We start from the raw sequence: 19,715 nt of genomic DNA, 5'->3' as shown, positions 1-19,715 counted from the left end.
TCTAAAAATAAATCAATAAAAAATATATTTTAGCATAAAAGCAAAGAGAATATACTACTATTTATATTTTAGCAGTTTGCGATTTCTTTTAAATACAGTATATGAAATACACAAATTATTCCCATTATCACATTTATCGAAATGATAAGATATTAACTCTTTCTAGGCATTATATGACAGTATATAGAATATGAAGCACAGTAATGTCTGGATAGAGCAATCTATATTCTCAAACATAGTATTTTTATGATCAGTGCTTATGCCAGACGGGGGTTTGCAAAGTGACAATTTTATCTAACAAGAAAAGAAAAAGTGCATCTCTGCTTCGGATTCTAGATGGATAAAGAGGAGCAAGTGAGGAAGATCAAGTCCAGACATAATGAAAAGCTGGTGTCTCTGCTGGGACACTTCCCAAGCAAGAGAGAGCTGGAAGACTGGATCCACTCCAAATCCAGAGAGATCAACTCCACCAGAGAACGGCTCAGCAAAATGAAGTATGTGACACTGTTTAGTGATTTGTTTTTCCACAAACATTTGTATAATAGTTGGTTTTTAATTTAATAAGTTAGAGAATGCCATAAATTATGATATTCAGTGTGAGGGTATAAAATGTTTCATGCATCAGAATCTGAATGTCTACGTGATAAGCGACACACACATGCATTTGTACAACCACCCACATACATAAATCTTATACATATTTGGTTTCGATTCCGGGTTTCTGAAGAACAGGTCATCTTCAGGTCAGTGGGACATGCGTTGTAGTATTCAGATGGTGACGTTGTCTAGACACATATAGCTAAAAATTCATATTAAAGACACTTTTAGTAGTGTACATAAACTATGTGTAAAATAACTGAAGTTCACACGCATCAACAGAATACATGTTTACATGTAAGATAATATCAGAGAATGTATTTGCACAATGAAATGTAATTATTCTCCAACTTACTGTAACTTTTAACAGTGGTGAATTAATTCCCAATAATGGTAATACATGGATCATTGACGAATAAAGTTTTTAAAAGTGTAAAAAAAAAAACATAATGGAGATCTAATTAATTTTGAAGTTTTATTAAGTGTTAACAATGAGATTGTGATTTATAATCAATTAACACTGCTTTTGTCATTTTTTTTTCAGTTTAACCAAAATTTCGGTTTTACCGAATGACACTTTTGGTTATACCGAATGATGATATTTTCAAACAATGCTAACAGGCTGATATCTAGTTAGCTAGCAAAAGGACAATCAAACATATTATATTTAGTACAAGTTTTTTAAATATTACAACATTTTCCATGTTTTATAGCGGCTGTACCAAATGACCTAATGTTTCGGGACATGTGTATGAGCAAGTGAAAACATGAATGTTTCAAATAGTTAAAAGAGATTTAGTTACTTTGCTTCATGACCATGTGGTCCTTTGCAGGTGTCTGAATGATGTCACATCCTGTCATGGATATTGATATGATATGTTATGATATTGACCACATGACTTGATCCAAAATGGTCCCTTTATATTGGTTACTCCGAATGACATCAGTGAAATTCATTTTTCCGGACATTCTTTCTCATAACAAAGCAACGACTTCTACACATAATTTTAATACCATTTTGCTCTATGTTGATATGTGATGCTATAAAATTATAACAGAAAAAAATATATACATTTATTACATTTTAAGGTATTTTAATCACAAATGAAATGGCTGTATTGGTGTTTGGATGGTTATAATTAAATACAATTAAAACCTTTTGGATTCGATAAAAGAGATCTAGTTGTACTACCTTACATACTTTGAATGTCATATCTGTTTATTATTATTATTATTAAGGGCTTTGGACAAAAAAAAAAAAAAAGACCCGTCACGTCACGTTAGGATTTGAACCTGCAGCCTTGGGATTGTAATTTGCTCCGGTTCAGACTTGATAAGTAAACTAACTAGCATTGCTAGGCGGGACTCTTGAGGAAATGTTCATTTTTGTTTTTCATAGTAAGGATCTTGCATCTGGAGAACAGAATAAAACTCACTTCACGGCAGAAATCAAACGTAAGGAAGAGCTGCTGGCCAGTTATAAAGAGAGACTTTTTAACGTGTGCGGCAGTCAGGACTTCCAGTCGGACCTGAGCAAACTGGATGATGAGCTGGAGAAGTGTTCTAAACAGAGAGGTACGGAAGTGTGTTTGGCATGGTCATACTGATGCTCTTACAAAACCTTTTAGATCCCCACAAAATATACATTCTGTGCTAATACTGGAGGAAATCTTAAGAAAAATGCAGAATTGATATACATTTGGTAGAAAATGCAAATATAATGAGGACAAACCATACATGAACGCATTAGGGCCGAAGGATGTGTTTTGTGTATGATGGCCTTTGAATTCTGATGAAGTCTGTGAAGCTTTTCCGATGCAGATTCTGTGTGGGGGTCTGTTTGATGGTAAATTACTGTTTATTGGCAAACAGGATATAGAGTGCTTTATGACAAGTATAGCAATGACTGTTGATATGAAGTAGCAAGCTGGAAACTGTTGTGGTAGGTGATTGTTACCCACAGAGTATTTGTGCTAAATCAGAACATCCCTAGTTTTCTCAGTGTCTTTTTCTCTTCTCTGGCCTGGATCTTTCTTTGAGCAGCCATGCTGGCGGGTGCCCACAGCCGTGTACAGTCAGTTCATCAGTCAGCTGACGGAGGAGGGTAAGCCCTGCTGTCCCGTATGTCAGCGTGTGTTCCCGTCAGAGGCAGAGCTCCAGGATGTCATCAATGACATGCAGTCCAAGCTGCGGCTCGTCCCAGACAAACTGAAGAACACTGAGCAGGACTTGAAGAGAAAAGAGCGCAGACGTGATGAAATGATGGCTCTGAAACCCATCAGGCAATAACAGTTTACTGTCTATCTGTCTGTCCATTCATCACTCTATTTATCTATCTGTCTATTACTCAGTCTGTTTATCACTTTAACCATCCATCCTTTACTTGATGTTTATCCATCCATCCATCTTTTACTTCACCTATCATCATCATCCATCCATCCATCCATCCATCCAATTATTTACCCCTTCTCCCATTCTTCCATCCATCCATCTGTTCATCTGTTTATCCCTTCATTCCCCATCCTTCCATCATCCATCCATTCACCTGTTTACCACTTCATTCCCTCATCCTTCCATCCATCCATAGGTCCACCTGTTTACCTTCATTCACCCATTCTTCCATCCATTTACCTGTTTACCCCTTTATTCCCTATCCTTCCTTCCATCATCCATCCATTTAACCCTTCATTCCCCAATCCATCCATCCATGTATGTTTACCCCTGCAACCCTTCCTTCCTTCCATCCGTTCACCTGTTTACTCATCCATCCATCCATCCATCCATCTGTTCACCCCTTCATTCCCCCATCCTTCATTCATCCATTTAACTGTTTACCCCTTTATTTCCCCCATCCTTCCATACATCCATCCATCTACCTTTTTACCCATCCTTCCATCCATCTGTTCACCTGTTTACCCCTGCATTCCCTCATCCATCCTTCCGTTCACCTGTTCATCCCTTCATTCTCCCATCCTTCCATCCATCCACCTGTTTACCTCTTCATTCCTCCATCCTTTCATCCATTCACCTGTTCACCCCTTCATTCCCCCATCCACCCATCCGCCCATCCACCCACCTGTTTACCCCTTCATTCCCCATCCTTCCATCCATCCATAGGTCCACCTGTTTACCCCTTCATTCACCCATTCTTCCATCCATTTACCTGTTTACCCCTTTATTCCCTATCCTTCCTTCCATCATCCATCCGTTTACCCCTGCAACCCTTCCTTCCTTCCATCCGTTCACCTGTTTACCATCCATCTATCTGTTCACCCCTTCATTCCCCCATCCTTCATCCATCCATTCATCCATTTAACTTTTTACCCCTTTATTTCTCCCATCCTTCCATACATCCATCCATCTTTTTACCCCATCCTTCCATCCATCTGTTCACCTGTTTACCCCTGCATTCCCTCATCCATCCTTCTGTTCACCTGTTCATCCCTTAATTCTCCCATCCTTCCATCCATCCACCTGTTTACCTCTTCATTCCCACATTCATCTGTTCACTAGTTTACCCCTTCATTCCCCATCCTTTTATCCATCCAAATGTTTACCCCTTCATTTCCACATCCATTTACCTGTTTACCCCTTCATTCCCCCATCCTTCCATCCATCCACCTGTTTACCTCTTCATACCCCATCCTTTCATCCGTTCACCTGTTCACCCCTTCATTCTCCCATCCTTTCATCCGTCCATCCACCCACCTGTTTACTGTTGGGGATAAACAGTTTAGGACCCTTGAAACCAGATATGTTGAATAAAGACCCGGAGTCAAAGTTTTAAAAAAAATAAATTGAAGAAAAATTTAATGAAGAATAGTTTGCAGTTTCATCAGCAGAAGCCAGCTTCAAGTCTCCCATGGAGTTCGTAGGCCGCTCTGCATACATTCACATTTCCACAACAATTATACTCTAACAGAGTCAACTAACTACGTCATTACTTCAGGTTGGATGATTCTGATTGGCTAAGAAAAATAGACAAGATTAGAAATTTTCCACACATGGACAGATAGTAAGAAGCATATCTCCCTTCGTCACGGTGATGACGAGGGGGACCCTGGATTTAGGTACCGGATGTCCTTTTGGGGTCATGATGTGGCGTCTGCTGGTCTCAAGCAGAATGCCAGTTGTCCAGTACAAAGGGACCTGCACAAAACTCTTAGTACACATACACAGATACACATGATTCACAGCTTCTTCAAGGCTGAAGTTGATCTGAGCTCTGCTCTCAGCAGGAAACTTTCCCCAAAACATACTGATAACATGTTCTTTTCTCTTAGTGAGAGGTACAGAGGAAAATAGATGCTTTAACATATATTGTTAAGTCATTCAAATAATTTAACAGAAATATAAATGTTGATTAATAACTTAAAAGATATATATTGAAGCGGCAGTGGATTCCAGAATCCACCCCTTCAGTCCCCCCTTAAAAGGCCAATGTGAAGTCTTAAACACCACATCTGGTCTTAACAATTTAGGCCGCTTCAAAATTTAGCATTGCTCACCCATGATCTCCTGGCACGTTACAATTGTATAAAATAGACCATAGGTTTTCCCTCGAAGGGCTTAACTAGAACAGAATATTCTACAGAGCACATAGGGCATTATTGACCTTCAGTCCTTACACATAGTCGTCTTTAAATCAATCTTTGTGATTTGGTTTATCATCAAATTTCTTGACTACAAAGCAAATACATATTTATTCTCTGGAAGCCGGGCTAAATGAGCAAGCACTGTTACTGCATTCCTGGCATGGGCCAGACCCTCAGTCACTCCTCAGATACTAAATACAGACATTGCCTGTAATCATAAACACCAGGATCTATACACTGGTTTTTAGAAAAAATATAATTTCCAATTCATTATATATTACAAGGTGATGGATCGTAAATCCACTCCTTTCACTACACCCTTATAGATAATTTTTAATATTAAAAACAAAATTGTGGTCTAATTCAAAATAAACAACAACAAAAAATAAATAAATAAATAAATAAGACCCATCATAATCCATCTAAGTATTTTAAGTTTCTTAAATCATTGCACCACCTTAATTGCAGAACATCTTTTAAATCTCTTTTTTTAAACACCTTTAAAAATAGAAATAAAAGAAAACAAATTTACATGACCATAACCATTTCAATTATCCTTTTCATTAAAACATAGAATTGTTACTTTTACTTAATAATCCTTTTGTTAAGATTTCTTTTCACAACAGATCCATTATAGCCCACAAAAAAATAAACTAAATAAAAATAAACATAAACCTAAACCTTTGAATTTTAAAACATTTCGTTAAAAACCTTTCATCAAAATGAAATAATCATCAAAACATATAAATTTAGTTAGAGTAACAATTTCTTTGTCTTGACTGATATCTTTATCATGACATTCACTGTTAATAATACTCAATACCTAATTATTATTAATCTGAAACTCAATTTTCACAACATTTCACAGTACTCAGTCCATGTCAGCAGTACAGCATTTGAAATAATTTAATAATAATTAAGACTTCCTTTAAAGTCAGTTTTAAACTCAAGTTTCTTGTCAATTATAACTGCATAGGCTGACCAAAATCTTAATGACCAAAATCTTAACCCTCTTCTTTGGCAGGGATCTTTTTCATTATTACTCACTGCACCAAAATTGTCAAACAAAAACACAAACGGACAGATTTTCTTCCATAACACTTATAAATTATACAAATTTGTACTATAAGACATTATCAATTTCTTTAAAGCTGTTTTTGAAACAGTTTCTCTTTTTTTTTTTCCATCACAATAATTTCAACTGCCTATAATTTTGTCACTCTATCCCATCGAATTGTTAGTCTGCAGATCTAAAAATATATTATCGTTACTGTCTCAGTCCCACTTATCTCTATTGTTTTGCAGAAACCAAATTATTGTTTTTCTCAAATCCCTAGGTTGCACAAACAGCCTGATAGCTTCTTTCACCTTCAACCCTTATTACATAAATTGTATTTCTCTAGACATCTAATGTCATGCATCCATTTAATGGATAAAAAAAATAAATTAAATAAAATAAAACAAAAAAAAAACAATAATGAATAAAACTTTTATAAATTATATTCACTCCTCCCTTGTTTGCCCACCGACCTTCCATAAATTTGAGGGGTTTCTCTGGATAATTTACTAGTGACTTAGCCAATGTGTCACTTTGTCTCTGCCGTCAAAGCTTATAACATTTACGTTTATCATTCTGATCAAACAAAGAAGACAGTGTTTAAATTTAGACCCTCAGTTGAATTTGGACAAGGGTTTTTAACCCATGGACGGCAATCTTCAATTCCACAATTCCAATTTATATAAATGTTCTTAAAAATACTAATCCAGAGAATAATTAAAATCAACATCATAAATGACAAATGTCATAATTACCATTAGCAGACAAAGCTGGATATCCAATCCACTTAAAGCTCGTCCCATGTTCTGTATCGTCTTTTCATAAGATTCAATCTGAAATATCGGCTTGTCATAATTTGACGTTTCACTTAACCCATCTGTGATGATAAAACACTCATTCCAGAGGTTAATGACATATAGTCAGCCTCACACACACTAGACACATGAATATGAACCTGCTCATTGTCATGGTTTGCTTTTTGTTTTAATTCTAAAAACACATTTAAATTTCCCATTTTCCTGTAGGTTTTACTCTTATGCAGTCTCAAATTATGTCTCTTCACTATAATTTGTTTTCAGAAAAGTCAGCTGGGTTGTTTTGGTTCTATTCTCATTGCTTTGTTTAAGCTTTAGCAGGCTGATAACAGACAGACAGAGCTCCATCCTTTTCCTCCACTCAAGCAGTCTCTCTCTCTTACTGCACTAATAATCTTTTCAACAGAATCAAAAGTCTGTAATTTAGACAGAATTTAATATTAAATTATTATATGGAAACCTTGGTCATTCACAAAGGTTAAAATGTACATTTTTTTTTAACTTCCAAATAAAAGCCATTACCATCATCTAAAATGTTATGCTAGTAGCCATTTTTGAGGTTATCTTTAGTTTAAATGCTGAATGCACTTATCTGTCTCTTGACTCTTCAAAATCAGTCTTTATCTTTAACCACCACCATGTCTACGAATTATTCTCTGCCATGTCCAATGACCTGCAGGAGTAAAAACTATAATACAGACACATTAGTTCAAAATCAACACAGCCTCATGAATTCAGGGATTCACAGTACTGTTGAATCTAAAATTTCTATACAGTTCTTGCCAATAGGGCAACCAACATTATGTTACTAAATTTTACTCTGGTCTCCCCAGAAATTACGGACAATCACCTCATGGTCTCAGTCGGCTCTTGAAAGCTCATTCCATCAGCTCTTTATCAATAATCTTCTCCTCAGGGTCTTGTCCCCTGGCATAGTTGTGGACTTGTCACAATGAAAAACAAGCCATCTTAGGAACGGGTTTTTGGTGAGTGGTATAGAGGAACATTTTTGGGCAGACTGCTGTACCTCTGACAGCTCCCCCTTTTGATGCTGCTGGCCTCACAGACATCCGCTCAACTCTCATACCCATCTCACATAAACACCTCCCTCCAGGGTAGATGCCCAGTGGTGGCGGCAACCCCCTGCCTTAGGTTGTCCTCTGTATGGCCAAAGAGGATCTTACCTGTCAATGAGAAATCACCTCGTGCACACTGGTACCCGCTCTTTCCCATTCCAGATCTTTGACAGTTTTCTGGAGCTTAGGGAAGTTGCATTCAAGAGCCACCAGAGCCATTGGACTGCCTAATAGTGTTAAAACATGGAGACAGGTTAATGACAGCAGTATTTAATCACTAAAATCATTAGACTGCATTCTCTCAGCAGTAACATATCCGTGCTGAGATTGTTCTCAGTGAATTTAATTCTCACTGTCCATTCAGTGTAGTGTTTTACCACATCTGTAACCGGAGCCATCGGCCCTGCACATGGTGGTGACAAAGATCAGACAAAAAAGTTACTGGTCATAGACGAAATTCAATCAAAATAGTCACTTATATCATTCAAGGTCTGTATTACCATTTTAAAGACCTCTTTCTACTCTCATTAAGTTTTACTTTGACACATTTAACAACAAATGGCCCTCTTTATGGCAATCGTTTCTTTTAACATCTCTGTGTCCATGATTTTCAACTTAGACACTGTGCTTCAATATAAACAGCTTGTTATCACTTATGACACAAGCTCAGATAGCAGCATTTAGCTGACTTTGAGTGAGAGAGAGACTCTGAGGATTTCAGGACTGGTACACTGCCTTTTTATAACTTTTAACTTTACCTATATCTTGTAACTCTGGCCCAACTTAAGACTTTGCCAGAATTGACATCTGTTTTCAAATAAACATTATTTTTATATTTGTCTTTCACCCATATGTCAAGGAACTGAGACATTACAAACTTCCGATCAGGTTGAGTCTCTGTGACACTGGCAGTCTCATTTTTGCCATTTAAACCCTTATGTCATTTTGACCATCAAAAACCAAATATTTAGAACTTAGAGGTCCTACATCATTTAGTTATTCACATTCACAGTATGTGCTCATCACAAGAAAACATACTTGAGACTGTTCAAATATTTTTCCATAAAGTGAAACATTCTTTCAGAAGATCCAATCATCCCTATTTTCATTCTCTAATTACTTTTTATATATTTTTGTAAATCACGTTTTAGATTTATTTTCAGTAATTTTACATTAACCTGTTTTTGTCCATTTTAATATAAAACTTATTATTATAGTTTTCCCTTAAAAAAAATGCTACGTTAAGACTACAATCTTTTGACCTTATTGTTATCTATTGTTTTTTCTCAGTTTCACAAGCCCATTCTCAGACAGAGTGGACGTTTTTTTTTCCTTGCTTCTTTCTTTCCTTTCTTTTGTTTACAATATTTGCGAATATGGCCAAGTTTTCCACACTTGTGGCATTTAAAAAGCTTCACGTAGCAGTCACGAGCAATATGCCCTCTCTTATCGCACTGGTAACATTTTATGTCATCTTGTGGATGGGTTTCAGCTTAACCACAGCAGCTGACAATTTGCCTATTTTTTAATCTTTGTGAGCTTGTAAACGGCTCCAAGTTACAGCACACCATGATAGCAGCGAGTCCCATTTTGGAATGTCAACAGAGCCACTGATAAGCAGTTCTCTGTATTCGTTTGATAGTCCACCAGTGGCGGATTCAATCACAATAGCCGAATCATAATCTTCATCATTATCATTGGCAGCACAGTAATTTTCATAAGCTGCACGGAAACGTTCAACATATTCTCAGGGGTTTTCGCCAGGTTTTTGTTTAACTTGCATTACACTTGTCCAGGGAAATGATCCCCGACCCAGGATTTCTTTTACTTGTCTTTTATAGTCACTGTAAGCCATGCAAAATTGTTGCCAAGTTACTGGGACCCTAGGGCTAAACCCAATTCCCTGAATTTTTCGTAATTTGCTAGAGGGAACCAGACTTTCTACCAGAACCTGTACATCGGCTATCCCCAAATTTTGTTGCCTAGCAATGGATTCTATTTTATTCATAGGAGTTTGTTTGGGTTAAACAATTTGAAAGTTTCCAACCCTGCAAGCAAACTGTTTTTCTCAGAGGCTGCAAGTCTGGTCCATTTCCCAAACTCAAAGAAGCCCCCATCTCTGTGTTTCTCACAGCATCATCAGAACATTTGAAGGAGCCGCTGATGTCATTCCTCTGGGAGTGACCATGTTAATTTCCATTGGGGTCAGTTTAAGATTTCTGACCTCTGGGTCTAAATTAACATAAGGGTGAGGAGTGCTTGCAGCAGCAATATTCAACAATCTGTGCGCGTCACCGTAAGTGCCCTCAGTCTGGTTCTCAGTCTGTGAGGCAGTGCCTAAAGCAGCAGCTGCTTGGACAGTCTGAGAAGAGAGGGCAGGAGTGGAGGGGGCAGATAAACCTAGCAGTGGATCCCAATTAATGGCATTATCTGCTTTTTCAAAAACTATTTTAAGCCCTTTACTCAAACTACTCAGATCACATTCTATCTCAATCCCACTGATTTTAGCCATTTTCTCACGTTTGGCAATCAGACTGTACCATCCCTCAGTTACTTCTGGGATTTTCCTTTCAGGAGTTAAGGGTACCCCACCCATTTTACAAATCCACGAATAAGCACAAACAGTAAGAAATTTGGATTTTTCAGGATCTTTCTTTGTTTTTAGCCAGTCAAGTTGTTGAACAACATTCCAATCAAAATTAAAGTCCTGACTAACCATTTTCTTGATTAGTTCAACAAATTTCTTTGAAGTGAGAGCTTCAGAGCAGAGCTGCTTACAGCGTTTACTCTCTTCTGTCTCATTACCTGTATCTGGACTGATCAAGTTTATCAATTTGTCGGCCATATTTTAGTCAAATTTAATACTCATCTGAAAGAGATGGAGGCGGCGATCTTTAAACAACACAGCTTTGGCTTCTGCTTGATGAAACTGCAGAGTATACTCCAAAATCACAGTTACATATACTGGTCCAATCAAATTAGGGTTACAATTTTATTTTCGTTGGGATCGTTCCTGATGCATCCTTGACCAACCAACCCTATCTCTATTTCATCGTATTTAACTAAAAGCTTAGTCTCTAACCTGAATCACTAAATTCGGGGCGCCCCTGTCTGAATGGAAGAGTCAGAGAACTTTGGTTCATGAGACACTAGTAGCAAACTGGCTTACTAGTGACCTCCTACCCTTCACTAGGAAGGAGTTATTTCAACACCTTCTGCCTCTGGCTTCCAGTGTTCCTCCGACCACCTCAATGGAGTGGAGTCCTCCAACCCCTCAATGGAGTGGAGTTATCACCCACCATCTCCCTCAGATGGCGTGACACCAGCCTGTATCTAATGATCTGGTGCACCACACTCACGTCTGAGTGTGTACGTAAACTCACCGTCTCACTTCCCAGTTCTCTCAAACCTTCCAACCAGACAGCCCTAACAAAATAATAAAACAGCTTCCTACCTTGTTTTTTTGTTTAGCCAGGGATGTCACCAAAGAATGATTGCCCGCATTCTCCACCATAAACTGTTGGGGATAAACAGTTTAGGACCCTTGAAACCAGATATGTTGAATAAAGACCCGGAGTCAAAGTTTTAAAAAAAATAAATTGAAGAAAAATTTAATGAAGAATAGTTTGCAGTTTCATCAGCAGAAGCCAGCTTCAAGTCTCCCAAGGAGTTCGTAGGCCGCTCTGCGTACATTCACATTTCCACAACAATTATACTCTAACAGAGTCAACTAACTACGTCATTACTTCAGGTTGGATGATTCTGATTGGCTAAGAAAAATAGACAAGATTAGAAATTTTCCACACGTGGACAGATAGTAAGAAGCATATCTCCCTTCGTCACGGTGATGACGAGGGGGACCCTGGATTTAGGTACCGGATGTCCTTTTGGGGTCATGATGTGGCGTCTGCTGGTCTCAAGCAGAATGCCAGTTGTCCAGTACAAAGGGACCTGCACAAAACTCTTAGTACACATACACAGATACACATGATTCACAGCTTCTTCAAGGCTGAAGTTGATCTGAGCTCTGCTCTCAGCAGGAAACTTTCCCCAAAACATACTGATAACATGTTCTTTTCTGTTATCATATATTGTTAAGTCATTCAAATAATTTAACAGAAATATAAATGTTAATAACTTAAAAGATATATATTGAAGCGGCAGTGGATTCCAGAATCCACCCCTTCATTACCCATTCATTCCCTTATCCTTCCATCTATCCATTCACTTGTTTACTCCTCCATGCATCCATCCACCCTTTATACTGATATTAATGAATCATTTTGTACTGACAGGCAGTCCATAGTAGATCTCCAGGAGAAAGAGCTGCCAGAGCTCAGAAATAAACTCCAGCGTGTGAATCGAGACATTGAGAAGCTGAAAGGAGACACTGAGGAGCAGGAGACACTGCTGTGCACACTGATGTCTGAGGAAGACACAGCCAAGGCCTGTCTGCAGGACGTCTCCCTCATGGATCGCTTTCAGGTTTAAGCTCATCTCCAGTCAGCCTAAATGCAGAAAATAAAATCCAGTAAAATGCAGCACATCAAGAACAATACAACAAATATTTAAAGACTTATTTATTAATCACCTAGAACAGTCACATACTGCAGTACTGTGATTCCCAACGACTCGAGAGAATACCAGTAGGAAGATGAGCTGTTTTGCAAATATTTTTTCAAATATTGTTTTTTGTGCATAAATAGCATTTTTTTGTGTATACAAAAGAACTGTTACATTAATAGTTATATGACTGGTTGTAATTTGCAAGTGAGTTTAGTCATCTTCGGTCTAGCACACTAATAAACAATTATGTCTCGTCAATAAAAACATAATTACAATGCCTAGTAATCTGTCGAGTTACAGACAGCAGTTAACAATTAGCAAAACATTAGCCAGCTGTTTAGAATCATACGATAAAGTCCCACCCTCACCTGCACCACGCATCATTATTTGCAGAGGATACACACCCACTGGCCAAAGGGTGCAGCCCAGAAACGTCCTGAACACAGGGATTCAAGAAGAAAATATGAAAATTCATGCTTCCGGTGAAATGTCACTTGCTGGTGTGTTGAACATCAATAGTGTAATACTTAGTTTATAATCAGAATATAGTCACTTAAATAGTCATGCATAGTATATGTAGTAGTAAATGTCATCTGCTGGTTATAGTGGTAATTATGTCTTTTTATTTTTAAATGAGTGTTTTCTATCAAATATTGGATTTCCTACATATTGAATCATTTGGTTTTACAAATGGGGACAATCTCAGAAGGATGAACAAATATTGTCATCACATTAAAAATAACATTTGAAGTGCTGGGAAAAAATGTGTGCTTATCTAATTACAAACAAAGCATTTCTTAAAGGATTTGTTCATTTGTGTTTGTGTTTGTAAACAGTAATCAATGTGTCACAACTTAACAAGCAGTATTTTTATTCAACTGTGCGTAATCAGAATGTTTCTTGTTATATGTAGCTTGACCTGAAGGATGTAGAGAGAAAGATCGCTCAACATGCAGCCAGGCTGCAGGGAGTTGACCTCAGCCGCACCATGCAGCAGGTCAGCCAGGAGAAACAAGAGACCCAACTCCGCCTGGACACCAGTACGTTCAGCAGTTAATGTAGAATGTGAATGTATATATCATGTGAATGTACATTCCTGTTTAAAAGTTTGGGGTCAGTAAGATTTCAGTTTTAGAAAAAAGAAGTCTCTTATGCTCACCTAGACTGCATTTATTTCAAAATCAAAAATTGAAATATTATTACAATTTAAAATATTTTCTGCTTTAATATATATATATATATATATATATATATATATATATATATATATATAGTCTAATTAGTTCCTGTGATGACAATGCTGAATTTTCAGCATCATTACTCCAGTCTTCAATGGCATATGATCCTTCAGAAATCACTTCTAATATGCTGATTTGGTATTGCTTAAAACAGTTGTTCTGCATAATATTTTTGTGGAAACCGTGGTACTTTTTCAGGATTCTTTGTGGATAGAAAGTTCAAAAGAACATTTGAACAAAAGAACAATTCAAACTGCATTTGAAATCTTTTGTAACATCATAAATGCCTTTACTGTGTTGAATTTAGTCTTTTGCTGAATAAAAGTATTAATTTCTTTAAAAAAAAAAAAAAACTTACTGAGCCCAAACTTTTGAATGGTCATGTACATCATTTGTCATTTGTTCTTTGATGTTTATATTCTATTATATATAAATATATAAGGAAAATTGTATATCTTGTATAAATTGTATGTACTGTATTAACAGATAGACAGAATGACCAACCTAGATAGATAGACAGACAGACAGACAGACAGACAGAGATACAGACAAGGCTTAAATCTAGTCCTAGACTAAAATGCATGTTTGAGCTATGTTAACTGAAAGCAACCTGCTCAAACATTAAAATATGTCAGTGCCATTGTTTTGTCTCAAGATGCACCAGTAATGTTTTTTTTCTAAGGCAAGTTTATAAAAACTACTTAAATGTCTTAATTTAACTAAGGCCTACTCCTGGCTTAATCTAAGCCCTGTCTGTGAAACCAGTCCTTAATGTTTTAAATGTTTATTTGCTGTTGTAATGTCATGATAAATAATCATATGATAGGCCCTCAATTTATTTTGAACTCATAAAAACTGCATGCATTGTTAAAGGGTTATTTAACCCCAAAATAAAAATTCTGTCATTAATTACTCACCCTCATGTTGTTCCACACCCGTAAGACCTTCGTTCCTCTTCGGAACACAAATTAAGACATTTTGATGAAATCCGAGAGCTCTCTGACTCCTCAATAGACAGCAATTTAATTATAACTGTCAAGGTCCAGAAAGGTACTAAAGAAAATGTTAAAATAGTCCACATCACTACAGTGGTTCAACCTTAATTTTATGAAGCGACGAAAATTCTCTTTGTGCGCAAAAACAAAAAAATGACTTAATCTAATTTCTTCTCTTCCCTGTCAGTCTCCTATGCTATTGACGTAGTAAACACAGTGCAGTGCTTACGTGTTTACGTCCAAACGCCAAATGCCGACTCAGTATTGGCCAAAGCTGTACACGTGAGCAGCACAAAGTATGCGTGTGATGCTGACGCAGGAGCCGGCCAATAATAAGTCGGCATTCTGACGTAGTACATAATTTTCATTTTTGAGTGAACTAACCCTTTAATATAAAAGTGTTAGCAAAATGCTATTAAAATTAATTTTAGATGTAGCATGTCACACCACAGGACATGTCAACATAAAGTATTTCATGTCAAATACCCAAATACTGGTAAAATCAATTGTAACACCTGATTTGTCCCTGTTCATCACTGTGTCTCCATGTAATGCTCCTTGTGTGTAGCCTGCAGTAAGATTGAGCTGAAAAGGAAACTGATCCAGGACCAGCAGGAGCAGATCCAGGCCTTGAGGAGCAGTGTAAACGAGATCCGTGGAGAAAAGCTCCAGATTTCTAGCAACATGCAGAAACGTCAACAATTGGAGGAGCAGTGTGTGGAGTTCTCCACTGAAATCCAAACGCTCCACCGAGACATTCGAGTGAGAAACATTGCTGCACTTAAATTTCCCTTTGATTCATAATGAGAAAAGTTGCCTTACATAGGTTCACTCGACGCTACATTATTAGCTGACTTTATAGAAACACCCTCAGATGTGGTTCTGATTTGCGGGGTCTTGGATTGAAACTAAACCCCCTGAAAGGCATCTTGTTGCCAAGGCATTAAAAAATTTTTTCTTGGAGTGGTTCTGGATTGCAACAAATGCGCAATGTGGGCATGTTTGTCACCTGCTTGCATTCAGGCATTCTGCCTCTGAGTCATTTCAAAGCAGGGCCTATGGTCAATGTGGGTTTGTGTCTCCTGACTATTAGGTCTTATAGCAGTAATGTCCCCAGTGATTCTGCTGGGCCTGCACCCTATGAGGCCACTTCAGTTGTGATTCAACAGTCATGGAGAGTATGTCCCTGCTGGCATTCTCACCGCAGACAGAGTTAAACACTGGTGCTGTCAGACTTGTTTTCAATGAAAACCCAGTTTAGACCCAGGGCTTTCCTCCAGGTTCAATCTGTTGTTGCAAGATGATCGAGACCGTTGCCTCTGTGGAAGGCCAATCATCTTAAAGGATTAGTTCACTTTCAAATGAAAATTAGCCCAAGCTTTACTCACCCTCAAGCCATCCTAGGTGTATATGACTTTCTTCTTTCTGATGAACATAATCAAAGAAATATGAATGCATTTCTTGACGCATCTGAGCTTTATAATGGCAGTGAACAGGACCCACAAGTATGAGCTAAAGAAAGTGCTTCCATCCACATCCATCCATCATAAATGTACTCCACACGGCTCCAGGGGGGGTTAATAAAGGCCTTCTGAAGTGAAGCGATGTGTTTGTATAAAAAAAATTTAAACAAGTTATGAAGTCAAATATCTAGCTTCCACCAGACTGCCTTCTGTATTCAAATTACGCAAAAACGGAACTGGCGCCATGTTAGTTCCATAAGTTAAATAGGGAAAGTGTAGGACATACAGCGGAAGCTTTTTGAAGAATACGGAAGGCAGCCTGGTGGAAGCTAGAACATTTGTGCTTATAAAGCATATACATTTTTATTTTTTTTTACAAAATGACAGATCGTTTCGCTAGATAAGACCCTTATTCCTCATCTGGTATCGTTTAAAGCCATTTGAAGCTGCACTGAAACTGTAATTTTGACCTTCAACCGTTTGGGGTCCGTTGAAGTCCACTATAAGGAGAATAATCCTGGAATGTTTTCATCGAAAACCTTAATTTCTTTTTGACTGAAGAAAGAAAGACATAAACATCTTGGATGACATGGGGGTGAGTAACTTATCAGGATATTTTAATTTGAAAGTGAACTAATCCTTCAACTGGCACATAAGTTGCCTGATGATGATGGTTGTTTCTGGGCTTAGTCTATTTTCTTCCAGACTTTTGAAGTTGCCATGTGTTGGTGAGGATGGACACATCTGTGTGATCTCGTATCTGAACTGTCAAGAGGAAATATGTTCTCTCCCAAAGTGTAGGTTAGCGAGTTGCATTCTACTCTGAGCAAAGAATAATGAAGAAGTTTCTGTCATTAAGGGCGATCCATGTCCCAGGTCAGTTAAACCTGGAAGCAAATTTACTCTTGAGGCACGGGTTGAGGGCCAGAGAGTATAGGGTGAAGTTTTTTGCTTCCAGAAAAACAGTCCAGTCCCCTTTTCGGTTATGTCTGTCCTCTACATTACTTCTGGGAAAAGATGCTCTGGTGCAGCAGTGGCGGCATCCTCATCACGGATGTGGAATCTTTGTGTTTGGCCTTTGATTAGATCTGGTCTTTCCTCTGAGATAAGTAAAACCATCTTAAATTCTAGGAAACCCTCTATGAGGCACGTATGTGCCTTAAAGTGTTGGCTTATTGCATCTTGGTGCAGAGATTGACAGTTTGATTTGATTCACTGCCTGTGGCTTGACTCTGGTTTTCTGGTTTATACATGGGGTGAGGCAGCTAAGACCTTGCCGCTCTGTACATGTTCCCTCATTGGATTTATCTGTGGTTTTGGAAGGTTTAACGGATTCTCCATTTGAGCCATTGGAATCAGCTGCAGCCCTTGTATGGGTTTTGCTTCTGGTCAGGTGAAGGTCTTGTTGTGACCTAGGTTAGGATACATACCCAAGGTTGCATCAACTTCATTTTGCTCCCAGGTTGTTATGTTGCTGCCCTTTTCTTCTCCACCCTTTGAGTCTTGGGATAATGTAAAAGGTTGCATAGGCTTTGCCTGGTTCGGTGCATTTTAAGTCAATTTCACTGCTATGTGAAAAAAATCCAACAGAACCTGTCAGTGCGTTCGTCGACCTCATAGGTTAAAGGTTTACTTTGACCATACAAGCCGTAAGTGTAAGTCTGAGCAGCTGTTTGTTTGCTTCTGTGGCCATAGTCTCTGCCTCAGGTCCATGGACCGTTGGCTGATCATCTGATGCATATGTCACACAAAATGGGAAACACTTCAGGAATTTCAAAGTTGTCATTTGATTGGTTGAATTTGTGTCGTGTTCTTACAACAGCCTATTTCTGCAGATTTATTCATCAATATTCGTCATTCAAAAAGCAGTGTGTGCTTACCGTTTTGAATATCAATCATGCTAATCACTTTCTTTATTCCACTCCGCTCGTGTTAACATTAAAAATAATAGCCCAGGAACACACAGGTAAAATGACGTAAAATTAGAACAGCTTCTGTCTCTACCGTCTTAACTTCTTTGCTCCCTATTTTGCTATTATTCTCTTGCACTTAATCGTTCACTAAACTGAACAGCCAATCAGACTCTTCTCTCTCACCGACGGCCCAACGCCAATTCTACATGCTGAATCAATTCAAGCACAATCTCTCCCAGCGCTGTCGTGGCTTTGAGGCTCAAGGCTTTGTTGGGACAGCGTTCTTGAATGGAGAAGTACGTTTACACAACGTTTTAAGATGAAGAGGCGCTCTGCAATAGCCTTAACTAATGTGCTCACTCACAGAATCAAACACTGCTGCATTTTATATAACACATTTCCCGTTATGAAATATGATATTGTTTGGTTTGTTGGTCCGCTAGGGTCAGATTGCCTTCACACCACAAGCGGACCGCTCCAGAGTTCATTTGCAATCGGGCCAAGACCACCTCGTTCAGGCGATCTCGGAGCGATTGTTTTGGTGCGGGTCCGAGAGTGATTGCTGTGTTCACACATGTCCTAAACGAACCAAGCCAAGGGAGAAAATGCACTACGTTCTGAAACAAACGTTCAGGTATGAAAACACCCTAAGTCGGCCGAAGCTTAAAAACAGCCCAACGTTGTCCTACCGTCAATCATCAGCTTGGTGTGTCCCGGGCTTTACATGTCAGTCAGACGTCCTCTTGGGTGGTCTGTGGCCAATTAAAACTGCTATGGAGTCCAGACCTTCTACCGTCTGGCTACACGAGACCACTGTGGCCATAGCAGAGGAGCTGCTGCTACTAAGCAAAGGATGTCGCATTGGGTGCTATTTTTAAAGCTTATGAGGCGTGTGGGTTATCTTTGCCTCTGGTCATTCATACACACTTTACTAGGGTGTCACTTTTTCCCAGGCTTTGTTTAAAGGAGCATCCTTGGAGGATATTTATGTAGTGGCTGGCTGGGCTTCTCTGAACACATTTGACAGATTTTATAATCTTGATATTGTTTTGGCCCCAGGTTCTCAGGTTTTTTTTTCTCTCTTTTTTTTGTTTTTTTTCTTTTTCTTTTCTTGAGCGGGGTGTCAGTTGTTCTTGTTTGTCAGTGGTTCATGTTTGTGCAGTCACACACTGATAAACCAGCAGTTACCTAGTTGTGTGGTGCTGTGGTGTACTGTTACCATAGCATCAGCTCCTGACTCAGCATTGAGTGAACATATGAAAGCATACATGTGGGTTATTTTTTGCAATAATTCTGCAAATAATGCATTAAACTGATAAAAAAATGACAGTAATACACATAAAAAAATGAATATTTATGTTCATGTTTTTTTTTGTTTTGTTTTGTTTTGTTTTGTTTTT

The 19,715-nt window shown here is 38.2% G+C and overlaps 1 pseudogene; it reads left to right on the top strand.

The window, feature by feature from the left end:
* The first annotated feature begins 314 nt into the window (after nucleotides 1-314).
* LOC125252752 overlaps nucleotides 315-19,715 on the top strand; it is a 30,037-nt pseudogene continuing 10,636 nt past the window's right edge.

This window comes from Megalobrama amblycephala, linkage group LG18 (genome assembly GCF_018812025.1).
Source record: "Megalobrama amblycephala isolate DHTTF-2021 linkage group LG18, ASM1881202v1, whole genome shotgun sequence".
NCBI classification, from domain to species: Eukaryota; Metazoa; Chordata; class Actinopteri; order Cypriniformes; family Xenocyprididae; genus Megalobrama; species Megalobrama amblycephala.
Note: the sequence above shows the minus strand (reverse complement) of the source record. Positions and strands in the feature narration are given on the sequence as shown.